We start from the raw sequence: 15,122 nt of genomic DNA on the forward strand, positions 1-15,122 counted from the left end.
TGGTGCCTTGAAATCAAGTATTTTGTGTATTTGATGCGTTTTTCTAGTGTTTATGCATTTTAGGGTATTAGTTGTATTTCGGAGGAGTAATCATCAAGAATAAGCCTTGGCATGTGTTCACCATTGCGAGAGGAAAGAAAGGGGCAGATTACATCGAAGAAACGGAGCAAACTCAGGAATTTTCTATTAGGGTCCTGAGCGCCCGCTCAGCTATGCTGAGCGGCCGCGCAGAAAGCTGAGCGCCCGCTCAGCTATGCTGAGCGGCCGCGCAGGGTCGGGAAATTAAATAATTATTTTAAGACTTCTACTTCTATTTGGCTTCCAACTTCTATGTAATCTGAGTTTTATGGGACTATTATATAAGTAGATTTGGAGACGTTTTCACAAGGTTGGATGGTGGTATTAAGCAAGGAGTGAAGGAGATAAGGAAGAAGATCGTTTTAGCACACAGCAACGAAGAGGAAGCATATTTTCTTGTGATTCTTTGTTTCGTTGTAACATTGGATGCTAGTTTTCTTACTTTGAACCTAATTACTCTTGTGACGTACTCTGGTTTAATATAATTAGTTTAGTTATTATTCTTTTATTTTTGTTTATCATGTTTTCATATGAACCCATGATGACGATAAGTGCTATTATGGGCTAATCGTGATCATGGGGTCGTAACGGATTTACTATGGAATTTTTTAGTTAATTGTTTAATACCTTAGTGTGTGATGATTGTATGATATCTAATATTGGTTGTGCGTATTCGTCTTATGTGCGTCGCGAACATATAAGATAGGGTGTTAATCTCTTGTGAAGCGACGGTGGATCTTGAGATTTAGAACTTGCCATGCTAGCATAGGTTCATGTATGATGTGCATGATTAGTGGGTAACTCTAACAGTTTTATTCGCCCTGTATAATCAAAAGGAATAACTTGTGCTTAAATCGTTATGTTGTAAATTTCTGTAGACATATAGGAACTCAACATAATTGATATTTATTCAACTTCTATCTTAATTGTGGATGCTTGGTAGAATGGTATTAGTACAATGAAAGTTGGCTTTTATCAGTTTCGTGTTATTCGATTAATATCATCACTGTTGCATGCTAAGGGTAATAACAATAACTATTGGAGTAAGTAGTAATGAAGTTGTGATCTCATGAGTATTTTGATATTGTTAATTTGAAGTGTTAATTAAGTGATTAATTAAGTAGTTAATTGTAGTTAATATTTAGTCAACAATTCTAAGTGTTAGTGTCTTAACATTGAGAAGTAATCATATATTGGTGAGTGAGTTTAATTAAACAATAATTAGTCTGAGTCTCTGTGGGAACGAACTAGAAAGTATTCTATATTACTTGCGAACGCGTATACTTGCGTGTATTATTAGCGCGTGTTTTCGCCCTAACAAGTTTTTGGCGCCGCTGTCGGGGACTCGGCGTATTTGTTTAGTTTATGTACTTACCATCATTGGTCGTTAGGACTCAGTGATTAGGACGTATTTGTTACTTATTATTTCTGGTTGTGTTTCAGGTACTTTAGCGAGCGTTTATGCAAACTCGTTCTCATACTCACAAGAGGACTTTAGATACAGCTGAGGAGACAGACGAAGTTCTTGATATTCCGGATAAGATAGATTTTGAAGATTCGGATTCAGGAACTGAGCAGAAAGAACCAATAATCATGGGTGATCGTATTGTTCAGGCTGATCCAGCTCTTATGGACTTTTCTCGACCTAAAATTGATGATATTCAGTCAAGCATTCTTCATCTGGCTATTCAAGCTAACATCTTTGAAATCAAGCCGGGCACTATTCAGATGGTGCAGAATTCTGTTTTTTTTGAAGGAGCTGCGACTGAAGATCCCAACATGCACATAAGGAATTTTGTCGAGATCTGCAGCACTTTCAAGTATAATGGCGTGACTGATGAGGCTATCAAGCTGAGGCTTTTCCCATTCTCACTGAGGGACAAAGCTAAGGACTGGTTACATTCCGAACCAGCTGGGTCCATCACTACTTGGCAAGATCTTGCACAAACGTTTCTGGTGAAGTTTTATCCGATGGTAAAGACTGCTGCTATAAGGAGTGCTCTTACTCAGTTTGCGCAGCAACCTACAGAATCTATGTGCGAAGCTTGGGAACGCTACAAGGAAATGTTGAGAAAGTGTCCACATCATGGAATGCCCAATTGGATGGTGATCACTGGTTTCTATAATGGTTTGGGGGCCCAATCTCGGCCCATGCTCGATGCAGCAGCTGGAGGCGCCTTATGGGCCAAAAGCTATACTGAGGCTTATAATCTTATCGAGACTATGGCTGCAAATGAGCATCAAAACCCAACTCAGAGGATGATGCCTGGGAAGGTAGCAGGTATTCTGGAAGTCGATACAGCCACCGCTATTGCAGCGCAGCTCCAAGCGCTGTCGATGAAGGTTGATTCTCTAGCTACATATGGAGTTAATCAAATAGCTATGGTCTGTGAGCTTTGTGCAGGTTCTCATGCTAAGTATCAGTGTTCTCTTGTCAACGAATTTGTTCAGTATGTGAATAATTATCAGCGACAACAGCAGCCTGTGCCAGCTACTTATCATCCTAACAACAGAAAGCATCCAAATTTCAGCTGGGGTAATAATCAGAATGATATTCAGCCACCATATCAGCAAGGTGTGAGTAAATAGTTTAATCCACCTGGATTCCAGCAACCACAGCAGTATGCTCAAAGGCAATCATATCCTCAACAGGGAAGTGCAGCTGCACCTACTAGTGCTGATTTTGAGGAACTTAAGCTGTTATGCAAGAGTCAGGCAGTGTCTATCAAGACCTTGGAAAATCAAATCGGTCAAATAGCCAATGCAGTGCTCAATCGTCAACCTGGCACACTTCCTAGTGACAAGGAAGTACCAGGCAGGAAGGAAGCTAAAGAACAAGTCAAGGCTATTACCTTAAGGTCTGGGAAAATTGTTGATGCTGAAATGGCAAAAGAAGAAGAAACTGAAGTTAGAGATGAAGAAACTAAGCAAAAGGAGAAAGCGGAGGAACCAAGGAAGACTACTGTTGAACACACTCTGCCTGAGGGTAATACAGGGGAGAAACAGCTCTATCATCCACCACCTTTCCCTAAGAGATTGTAGTAACAAAAGCTGGATAAACAGTTCGGTAAGTTTCTGGAGGTGTTCAAGAAACTTCACATCAATATACCTTTCGCCGAGGCTCTGGAGCAAATGCCTAGCTATGCGAAGTTTATGAAAAGTATTCTTTCAAGGAAGGTAAAACTGGATGACCTTGAGACCGTTGCTCTAACGGAAGAATGCAGCGCTGTTCTGTAGCAAAAGTTACCTCCAATGCTTAAAGATCCAGTTAGCTTCACCATTCCTTGCACCATTGGCAAGTTGTCGTTTGACAAGTGCCTTGGTGATGGGAGCAAGCATCAATCTGATGTCATTGTCGATCTTCAAAAATTTGGATTTGCCTGATCCAAAACCCACCTACATGTCTCTACAATTGGCTGATCGTTCTATTACTTACCCAAGGGGCATAGTGGAGGATGTGCTAGTCAAGGTGGATAAGCTCTTCTTTCCTGCAGATTTTGTTATTCTGGATTTTAAGGAAGATAAGAAGATTCCCATAATCTTGGGAAGACCTTTCTTGGCTACAGGCCGTACCTTGATAGATGTGCAGAAAGGTGAACTTACTATGCGGGTGCAGGATCAGGATGTGACCTTCAATGTGTTCAAGGTAATGAAATTCCCTACAAAAGATGAGGAGTGCTTAAAAGTGGATGTGATTGATTTTGCGGTTACTTCAGAACTCGATCATATGCTAATGTCTGATGCATTGGAAAAGGCCTTAGTGGGGGATTTTGACAGTGATGATGAAGATGGTAACGAGCAATTACAATATCTTAATGCTTCTCCATGGAAGCGAAAGTTGGACATGCCGTTTGAATCTCTTGGTACTTCTGACCTCAAGAATGCTGAAGGAAAGCTCAAACCATCAATTGAGGAAGCACCTACCTTGGAGCTCAAGCCATTACCTGAACACTTGAGGTATGCTTTTTTAGGTGATGCATCTACTTTACCTGTTATTATTGCATCTGACCTTTCAGGTAGTGAGGAAGACAAGCTCTAAAGGATTTTGAGAGAATTCAAATCAGCTATTGGATGGACCATAGCAGATATCAATGGGATCAGCCCTTCATATTGTATGCATAAGATTCTGCTAGAAGAGGGTAGTAAGCCAACTGTTGAGCAGCAGCGCAGACTTAATCCTATCATGAAAGTGGTGGTGAAGAAAGAAATTCTGAAATGGCTAGATGCAGGCATCATTTATCCTATTTCTGATAGTTTTTGGGTGAGCTCCGTGCAATGTGTGCCTAAGAAAGGAGTTATTACTGTGGTAGCAAATGAGAAGAACGAGCTCATCCCCACTCGTACAGTTATGGGATGGAGAGTATGCATGGATTACCGAAAGTTGAACAAAGCCACGAGGAAGGATCACTTCCCTCTTCCATTCATTGATCAGATGCATGACAGGTTGGCTAGTCATGAGTATTATTGTCTTCTGGATGGATATTCTGGGTATAATCAGATTTGTATTGCGCCAGAGGATCAGGAAAAAACTACATTCACTTGTCCATTTGGCACGTTTGCTTTTCGCAGAGTTTCGTTTGGGTTATGTGGCGCACCGGCCACTTTTCAGAGATGTATGATGGCTATATTCTCTGACATGATTGGGAATAATGTCGAGGTGTTCATGGACGACTTCTCCGTCTTTGGACATTCGTATGATGAATGTTTGAATAATCTTTGTGCCATGCTCAAAAGGTGTGTGGAAACGAATTTGGTGCTCAATTGGGAGAAATGTCACTTTATGATGCGTGAAGGCATTATTCTCAGGCATAATGTCTCTAGCAAGGGTCTTGAGGTGGATAAGGCCAAGGTGGGAGTCATTGAAAATCTTCCACCACCTATTTCTGTGAAAGGAATCTATAGTTTTCTTGGTCATGCGGGTTTTTATCGGCGATTCATCAAGAACTTTTTAAAGATATCTAAGCCATTGTGCAACTTGCTTGAGAAAGATGTGCCTTTCAAATTTGATGATGAATGTTTGACAGCATTCGAGACTCTCAAAAAGAGTTTAATCACGGCACCAGTAATTACAGCACCGGATTGGACAGAGCCGTTTGAGATGATGTGTGATGCGAGTGATTATGCGGTAGGTGCAGTTCTTGGGCAGCGTAAGAATAATTTCTTTCATGTGGTCTACTATGCTAGTAAGACCTTAAATGGGGCCCAAATGAACTACACCACCACTGAGAAGGAGTTCTTGGCTATAGTCTTTGGTTTCGAGAAATTTCAATCTTATCTCCTTGGGACAAAAGTGACAGTATTTACTGATCATGCGGCCATTCGCTATTTGGTTTCCAAGAAGGATTCGAAGCCGAGACTTATTCGTTGGGTGCTCTTACTTCAGGAATTTGAGTTAGAGATCAAGGATCGAAAAGGTACTGAGAATCAAGTAGCTGACCATCTCTCTAGGTTGGAGAATCCCGAGTCTACTTCACAAGATAAAACATTAATCAACGAATCTTTTCCGGATGAGCAGTTGTTCGCAGTTCAGGAGGAAGAGCCATGGTTTGCAGATATTGTAAACTATCTTGTCATCAATATAATGCCTCCTAATTTGACCTCAGCTCAAAAGAAGAAGTTTCTGCATGAGTTGAAGTGGTATATATGGGATTGAATTATATTTGTTTAGACAGGGAGCTGACCAGATCATCAGGAGATGTATCCCATTCTGTGAGACGGAGGGGATATTATGAGACTGTCACTCCACAGTTTATGGTGGACACTATGGCGGTGAGAAGACGGCAGCTCGTATTCTCCAAGCAGGTTTTTTCTGGCATACTTTGTTTAAGGATGCTCATCAGTTTGTTTTAAGGTGTGATCGTTGCCAAAGAGTGGGAAATTTGACGAGAAAGGATGAGATGCCGTTAAATGTGATGCTTGAAGTCGAGGTCTTTGATGTTTGGGGAATCGATTTCATGGGGCCTTTTGTCTCGTCCTGCAATAATCAGTACATCTTGCTGGCAGTCGATTATGTCTCAAAATGGGTAGAAGTCAAAGCTCTACCGACAAATGATACAAAGGCAGTATTGAATTTTCTTCATAAGCAGATTTTCACAAGGTTTGGAACACCTCGGGTAATCATAAGTGATGAAGGGACGCATTTCTGCAACCGTAAGTTCACTTCTATGATTCAGCGTTATAATGTGAATCATTGAGTTGCTACTGCTTATCATCCGCAAACAAATGGTCAAGCGGAAGTGTCTAACAGAGAGATCAAGCGCATTCTAGAGAAGGTTGTTTGTCCGTCAAGGAAGGATTGGTCTTTAAAGCTCGATGAAGTTGTTTGGGCTTATAGAACAGCATACAAAACTCCACTTGGTATGTCCCCGTTTCAACTGGTGTATGGTAAGGGATGTCATTTACCTGCGGAGCTTGAGCATAAGGCCTACTGGGCATTGAAAAAGTTGAACCTGGATTTAGATGCAGCTGGTAAGAAGAGAATGCTTCAGCTTAATGAACTTGATGAATTCCGACTTCAAGCGTATGAGAATAACAAAATGTACAAGGAAAAGGTGAAGAGGTGGCACGATAGGAAGCTGCATCCTAAGTTATTTGTGTCGGGGCAACAAGTTCTCTTATTCAACTATCATCTCCGACTTTTCTCTGGGAAGTTGAAATCAAGGTGGTCTGGACCTTTTATTGTCAAAACTGTGTTTTCACATGGAGCGGTGGAAATTTTTGAGAATGATCCGGACCAAGCATTCAAGGTTAATGGTCAGCGTTTGAAGCACTACTATGGAGACATGGCAAACCGAGAAGTGGTTAGTGCCATTTTATTGTCAACTTAAAGAAGGTACGCAACATCAAGCTAATGACGAAAAAGAAGCGTTGCGTGGGAGGCAACCCATGATTTGTTGTTACAGGAACCCTTAGAAGTTAATAACCTATCCAAAACCACAAAAAAATCAGAAAAACTGGACTGAAAAAAAAAATCCAGTAACCCCCTCAGCGCCCGCTCAGCTCTGCTGAGCGACCACTCAGGGGTCGGCTGCCAGAATTTTTTTTTACAGTTCATAAAAATACAAAAAAAATCAGAAAATCAAAAAAATAAAACACAGCCCATAAACCCACGATTTCTTTTCCCATTACCCCATGATTTTATCCCTCAACCCCACTCCTAATCTAATTTTAACCTAATCCACACCCTATATATACATACACCTATCCTACATATCTCCCACAAACCTTCTACACTCAAACTCTCTCCCAAACACAAAAACACAGTTCTTAACACTTTTATTCAGATTCAATGGCACCTAAGAGAGCAAGAACTATTGATAGCAGCAGCACAGTCCCTACTGCTGATTCATCGAGGGGTACTGCTGCGAGGCCTCGGTTGAATGACAGAGCTGCGGAGGAGGAGTACACTAGGCTTTTGGGGAAGCCGATTCTGAAGGAGAGAGGATTTTTACCATCGGGGAGGGATGGTGAGTTGCTACCTATGATTGTAGAGAAGGGGTGGTAGCTTTTTGTAAGTCACCCGAAGCAGTGCCGATGAGCGTGGTTCGCGAGTTCTATGCGAATATGAAGGCCGAGAAGAATGGGTTTTCTGTGGTTCGAGGGCTGACGGTTGATTATCACCCGACGGCGATTCGCCGTGTAATTGGGCAGCAAGAGAGGAAGCCCGAGGAGGAGAACTGGAATGAGAAGACTGCTGAGGATTTCGATTTAGATTTGATTTGTGCTACTCTCTGTAGGCCGGGCACAGTTTGGACCTTCAAGACCGGCACTAATGAGTATCGTCACTTCCCGGCGATCGCTATGAACAGGTATGCCCATGCATGGAATGCATTTTTTTGTGCTAATATTCTGCCTTCTTCACATGCACATAAGGTCACAGTTGAGAGAGCACAGTTGTTGTGGGGAATTCTTAATGAGGAGTACTATGTGGACCTTGGTGAGTTTATCTACCAAGGAATTCCGAAGTTTTTGAGGGGAGCTAAGCACATGAACATCCCTTATGCATCCACGGTCACGAAGCTTTGCCAAGCAGTGGGAGTGAACTGGCCGTCTCATAAGCAGTTACAGATGTCGGCTGCTCCTATTGATTCTGGGACTCTGAATGGGATGCAGGAATGGACCGATGGTAAGCCCGAGGAGCATGGGTTGGGTTATCGTCTTCCAGGAGGGCGTCCAGCACGAGGTGCTACTATGGCTAGGCCCAGGCGTGATGAGGCTGGTTCTTCGAGAGCTCAGGAGGGTGCTGGGATGGCTAATGCCCAGTATAGGAGGCTTTCACGGCGGATGGATACCATGTACGAGACACAGAGCAGGTTTGCTCAGGAGCTCACCCTTGCGTTAGGGACTGCTTTTCGGGGCCTTGGAGCTGACATTCAGTGGCCAGTTTTTGGTGAGGACTCTGCATACCCGCCGCCTGATACTCCACCCACTGAGGGTGATGATGATGATGACTCTGAGTAGGTATACCCTGTGTTCCTTTCTACTACCTTCACTGGGGACAGTGAAGATTTTAAGTTTGGGGGTGATAGTTAAGGAATATTTTGTGTGTGTCATATAGCTGCATTTTCATGATAGTTAGTTCATATAGTTGCATAATTTTTGCCATATAGTTTTTTTTTCTTTATAGCTTTATTTGTTTGTCATATCATATAGCTCATGCATATGCCATGATCCCTTTTGCGATGATTGATCGACTAATTTGTGATGTTGATGCGAGTGTAGTGATAGCATTAAAGTGATGTTGAGTCGTGTAGGTTGATATGCATGCTAGAAGCACTTGTATTTTCACTAAGTCTTAGAGAATGCTTAAGGGCTAGATTGTTGTTATAACCTAATTTTTTTCAAGGTTAATCTATTTATTATGCTTAGAATTTGATAATAGATTCTTAGTGATAAAGGCATGAAAAAGAAAAAATAGAGTAAAAAATGGAATTTGTTGCTAGTTGTGGCTAGGCGTCAAATGGCTAGTAGCCGGCTCACATGTTATGCGAGTAGTCTAGGGTTAAGCAAGATGGAGCGAAATGCACTTGCTCATAAATTTTGAAAAAAAAAAGAGAAGAAAAAAAAAGTATGTGTTTATGCATAATTGATCACGAGTGGGCTCTTTGGTGTTCGAGTTATTAAGTTCTTAGGGGACTTTGTGCCTGGTGACCTAAGGCTTTTAGAGTCTGGGATCCGCTAACCTAACGCTCGCTACATGGATACCATTGTATAAGTCTTTTGTGGACCTCACTCATTGCACGGTCAAATAAGCATTGTTGTTGTAAATAAAAAGCATGATTCCGTAATAAGCTCCAGAATTCTTGTAGTGTTATATATCACTTTGTGCCTAGAATTTTTATTCTTTGTATAATCATGTGATTTCCTTGATGATAGTTGAGTCATAATAATTGGTCTAGTTCCGAAGCATATCTGTTAAGCATCCGCACACACCACGTTTATGGCTGTATGTTCGTTTGCATGATTTGATTGATCTTTGATTGCCTAACTACATTTGTTGATATGTTGTAAATTGGTTGGTTAGTTCGTAGTAAGGGGGATCGCTGCATTTCATATAGATTGCATTCATGCATGTTTTTATTTGTTTTTGAGTCTGTGACGCTTGAGGACAAGCATCGATTTAAGTTTGGGGGTGTGATAAGTGGCATTTTATACCACTTAGAACGTCTTAAAATAGCTTAAATTGGTGCCTTGAAATCAAGTATTTTGTGTATTTGATGCGTTTTTCTAGTGTTTATGCATTTCAGGGTATTAGTTGCATTTCGGAGGAGTAACCATCAAGAATAAGCCTTGGCATGTGTTTACCATTGCGAGAGGAAAGAAAGGGGCAGATTACAGCGAAGAAATGGAGCAAACTCAGGAATTTTCCAGTAGGGTCCTGAGCGCCCGCTCAGCTATGCTGAGCGGCCGCGCAGGGTCGGGAAATTAAATAATTATTTTAAGACTTCTACTTCTGTTTGGCTTCCAACTTCTATGTAATCTGAGTTTTATGGGACTATTATATAAGTAGATTTGGAGACGTTTTCACAAGGTAGGATGGTGGTATTAAGCAAGGAGCGAAGGAGATAAGGAAGAAGACCGTTTTAGCACACAGCAACGAAGAGGAAGCATATTTTCTTGTGATTCTTTGTTTCGTTGTAACATTGGATGCTAGTTTTCTTACTTTGAACCTAATTACTCTTGTGACGTACTCTGATTTAATATAATTAGTTTAGTTATTATTCTTTTGTGTTTGTTTATCATGTTTTCATATGAACCCATGATGACGATAAGTGCTATTATGGGCTAATCGTGATCATGGGGTCGTAACGGATTTACTATGGAATTCTTTAGTTAATTGTTTAATACCTTAGTGTGTGATGATTGTATGATATCTAGTATTGGTTGTGCGTATTCATCTTATGTGCGTCGCGAACATATAAGATAGGGTGTTAATCTCTTGTGAAGCGACGGTGGATCTTGAGATTTAGAACTTGCCATGCTAGCATAGGTTCATGTATGATGTGCATGATTAGTGGGTAACTCTAACAGTTTTATTCGCCCTGTGTAATCAAAAGGAATAACTTGTGCTTAAATCGTTATGTTGTCAATTTCTGTAGACATATAGGAACTCAACATAATTGATGCATATTCAACTTCTATCTTAATTGTGGATGCTTGGTAGAATGGTATTAGTACAATGAAAGTTGGCTTTTATCAGTTTCGTGTTATTCGATTAATATCATCATTGTTGCATGCTAAGGGTAATAACAATAACTATTGAAGGAAGTAGTAATGAAGTTGTGATCTCATGAGTGTTTTAATATTGTTAATTTGAAGTGTTAATTAAGTGATTAATTAAGTAGTTAATTATAGTTAATATTTAATCAACAATTCTAAGTGTTAGTGTCTTAATATTGAGAAGTAATCATACATTGGTGAATGAGTTTAATTAAATAATAATTAGTCTGAGTCTCTGTGGGAACGAACTAGAAAGTATTCTATATTACTTGTGAACGCGTATACTTGCGTGTATTATTAGCGCGTGTTTTCGCCCTAACAACTACAAGCATGCCAAAAGAATTTTTCTTTTAGAAGCTCAAGTAATCCAAAAGAATGTTGGCAATACAAGTAAGTTAAGGATATTCTGAAGATGTAAAATTTGGAAGATTTTGAACATGCCAAGACTACTTACCAATGGAAACCACTAAATCTTGATCAATGCAATTCAGGTATAATGACAAGCTCACTCTTTTACTCAAATGCTAATAGGCAACATGTAATGTTCTCAAGATGACAATGTGCAAGGTTCCAAGTGGATCCTAGAGAATCCAATCTTATAGCTATTAACAAGATTATTAGATATCTTAAGGTACTATCAACACTTGGAGTAAAGTACCCTAAAGATATCGTGCTTAACATGTTTGGCTATATAGATTGCGCAGGTTGTAAGAAAGACAGGAGAAGCATCTCTGAAGCTGTCAACTAAGGTGATAGGAGAAGCATCTCAGGAAGCTGTCAACTTCATGGAGGAAGATGGATTTCTTGTTATGATAAGAAAGAACCTCAAATCTAACAACTCTGTGAACATTCTATGACAAGGCACCTTCACACCAGGTATCATTATTTTAGAGAGCATGTCTTTTAGTCAAAGAGTCACTTGCAGAAATACTTATTAAATCACTTATTAAAGTTAATCTTTCAAGACTGGTTTGTAAGTGTGGGATATCATTCATTGCACATTAATTAGAAATCCCATTTATAAGGAATTGTTTATATAAGTTCACAAGTATTAAATCTTCAATATTTAAAAGACTTATGAATTTATCAGTAGTCCAGTACCTCGTACTTAGTGCTACTATCTTGATTATCATGATTACAATGTCATATATATTTATGGTACTTAAGTATTATAGCATTAAGTTTGAATATTATTTTAATTGATTTAAATTATGATGGTAGACAATTCCATTCCATATCAGTCTTATAATTTAAATTATGTTAAAATAGTATGCAGCATAGTTATTTGTATAATGTACAAATAATTGTGATACTTTTAGTATTAGTGATATTATTTAAAAAAATTGTTCTAAGTAATTAATGCTTATTTCTAAAAATACTAATATTGGAAGTTGAAGTATTTTCTAAGTTATGTGTATAAAACTCTCAATATTTTATATGCTTAGAAATTATTTCTAAAATTATTAATTATCCAAAGAGTGATTGCCATGTATATAAGTCATATATCCTGTTGGTGATTATTCAAGGATAATTATAAATATTTAGGTGCTAGTATCTAACTCAAAGATATTTGGTATTTATTTATTTAATATTTATGTTGAGTAGTTTGGATTATGGAAATTGAAGCAATTCAATTATTTTATTTGCTCCATAATTCAAACTAACTTAAAATAAATAAGCAATATGATTGATTATAACTAAATTTGTCAACGACTGATATCCAGTATATTGATTGTAACTTATATGTTATAAGTTAATTGTGAGATTTTGGTTTTAGTGAATTTAGTAATGTTTACATCTCAAGAATTGACTAAAATCATAATCATAATTGTTGCATGATTAGTTGTATGCTAATTTTTGACTTATATCAGTTAATGATATTTAGTTAAGATTTAAGTACGAACTAATTGTGAAGTATTAGTATTTGTGACATTACTTAAAACTCCTTTAAGTAATCAATACTTATCCTCGGTCACTTATACTAATATAAAAAGTGTAAAAATCTTTCTTAAGTACAATTATGGTCAATGTGGATAATGTTTTATTAGAAGTAACCATACGTTTTCCACTTAGAGTAATTTTTATACTTATTTGTAAATACCTAAACACTTTGATAATATATGTCATACTCAATGGATCAAAGTATATGGAACTTAGAATAACCTTCTAATATTGCAAACAAGACAATGTTGATTAAAGTTGCTTTATTTATCAAACCAATATTGTCTGAGATATTACAGTTGTTAGGATTCAACAATTGTATAGAGTATGAAATTGAATGATAATGTCTATTTGATAGATAGTTGGTATTTAATTCATTCATATCTTATTTTAATATAGTTGAATTATGATATTAGACAATTCCATGTCAAATAAGTCTGTTAGGTCACACACACTGTAGAAGGGGGTTGAATACAGTGTTTAGCATAATCAAATCGAATATAAGAACTCAAGTAACAGAAAACAGATTGTATTCAACACAATAAACTCTGTTACAATATGGAACTGTCCTCTCTCATTGATGAACAAATTTTCACGAGAGCTATTAGGGTTACAAAGAATAATAACTTCGATAATGATAACACTTATAGTATAAACCCTATGTCTGTGTTTATATACTACACAGTTACAAGATAAATTCTAATTGATATGGAATATAATTATGCTTCCTAAAATATATCAACTAGTTATCTTTTCTTCCAAGTATTCTATTCTTCATAGAATTCTTTCTTCATGCATAATTCTTTATGTCTTAGTCTCGATCTTCTTTCCTTTCAATCAGCCGCCTGCCTTATCTGAAAGTCATCTTAAGTCCTGATATTATCTCCTGATAAATATCTTCTGATCACTTAAGTTCTGATAACTTAAGTTCTGATATCTTAAGTTATGTCTTCAGTATAAGTGTTGATTTCCAGTTAAGAACTGATTTGTCCTGTTAAGTAAGATGTGAAAACTAAACACAAATCATATTACACATGACATTATCAAATATATCTAAAAATCTCCCCCAACTTGTAAATTAGCATAATATACAAGTTCAACAGATATTTAATGATGTCAAAAACATTAAGTACAAATGCATGAGAATTTGACTAGATAACTACAACTTACAGTCCTTTTAGCTTTACCATCTTAAACTTCTGATAACAGCTTCAGTCTATATATAGTTCAGAATTTAAGCAGTTGTAGATCTTTGACTTGGCTTCAATTTCTGATCTCTTTGATATCAGGAGTTGTTCTGAGATAGTTTTTCAACAAACATCTCTCAGCATATTCAAGTTCATTAACCATCCTCCTTTTAGCATTTATCAATTCAGTTGTATCTTCACCAGTTTGAAAAATAGTTGCTCTAAGATCATTTATCTTAGCTTTTCTTATCTACTAATCTAGTATAATCAGATATGCCTTGTCAGACTCTAGATTGAATTCCATAGCTTTATAACCCAGAAAAGTAGTTATAATCTTAGCAGAGTTAGGCTTCATTTCGACAATATCACCTTTGTGATCTCTGTACTTGGGACAGTATGTGCTGTCAGACTTTACAGAATAAAGCTTCTTCTGTCTTTGAATTTGAGACTTTAAATACCCTGCAACACTATCTGTTAATCTGTCTTTCACTTGAAGTAGGAATAGAACATGTTCCAGTTCCTCAAAATACTTCAGTGGTATAGCATTCTGCTTAATCTGGTATACCCTTCCATCTGTCATAAAATATACCAAGATATGTTCTTTCAAAAAGGTATGGTAAATCATTTGTATAGATTCAAGTCGATTCAATCTTTCAGGAGTTGCTCCAACACCTGGTTCACTTAAGGAAGTCGGATCATTGGTAGTGTTATGTACTCTTCTTTCATCAGAACTACCCAATCCAGATTTATCTCTTGCTTCCTTTCCTGTAAAAACTCTTGCTTCAAAACCACTTGTTGCAGTCTTCAAAGGTTGAGTCTGTTTAGCTTTGGTGAATCCTGGTAGGAGTATCTTTGAAGGTTTAACATGAGCAATGTCAGAGGTTTCCTTTTCCTTATCTTCTGATATCAAGCCAACTTGAGCTATGACAGAGGTTGCTTGCTTCACTGTCATATCAGAACTTACTATATCTTGACTCTGAACAACATGAGCCATGTCAGAGGTTGTTTGAAAAATCTTCTTTTGCATCAGAGTAAGATTAGCATCTTCTTCTTCATTAATTATTTCTTCATCCATGACTGGCATATAAACCTTCACAGGTTCATCAACTATTTCTTTTCCCTTGGACCTTGGATCAATTTCCACTTGTGATTTGGCTTTGGTTGCCTCAGAACTTGTTCTTTCTTTTATCACAATAC

At 38.0% G+C, this 15,122-nt stretch overlaps 1 non-coding gene across 1 annotated transcript; it reads right to left on the reverse strand.

Moving 5' to 3' along the window:
- Positions 1-2,064: 2,064 nt before the first annotated feature.
- LOC141669524 (small nucleolar RNA R71) lies at positions 2,065-2,171 on the reverse strand. The gene has a single exon (XR_012553801.1). It is a non-coding gene; the product is annotated as a small nucleolar RNA R71 (small nucleolar RNA).
- Between the last annotated feature and the right edge of the window lie 12,951 nt (positions 2,172-15,122).

Source organism: Apium graveolens, chromosome 6 (genome assembly GCF_009905375.1).
Source record: "Apium graveolens cultivar Ventura chromosome 6, ASM990537v1, whole genome shotgun sequence".
In the NCBI taxonomy this organism is placed as follows: Eukaryota; Viridiplantae; Streptophyta; class Magnoliopsida; order Apiales; family Apiaceae; genus Apium; species Apium graveolens.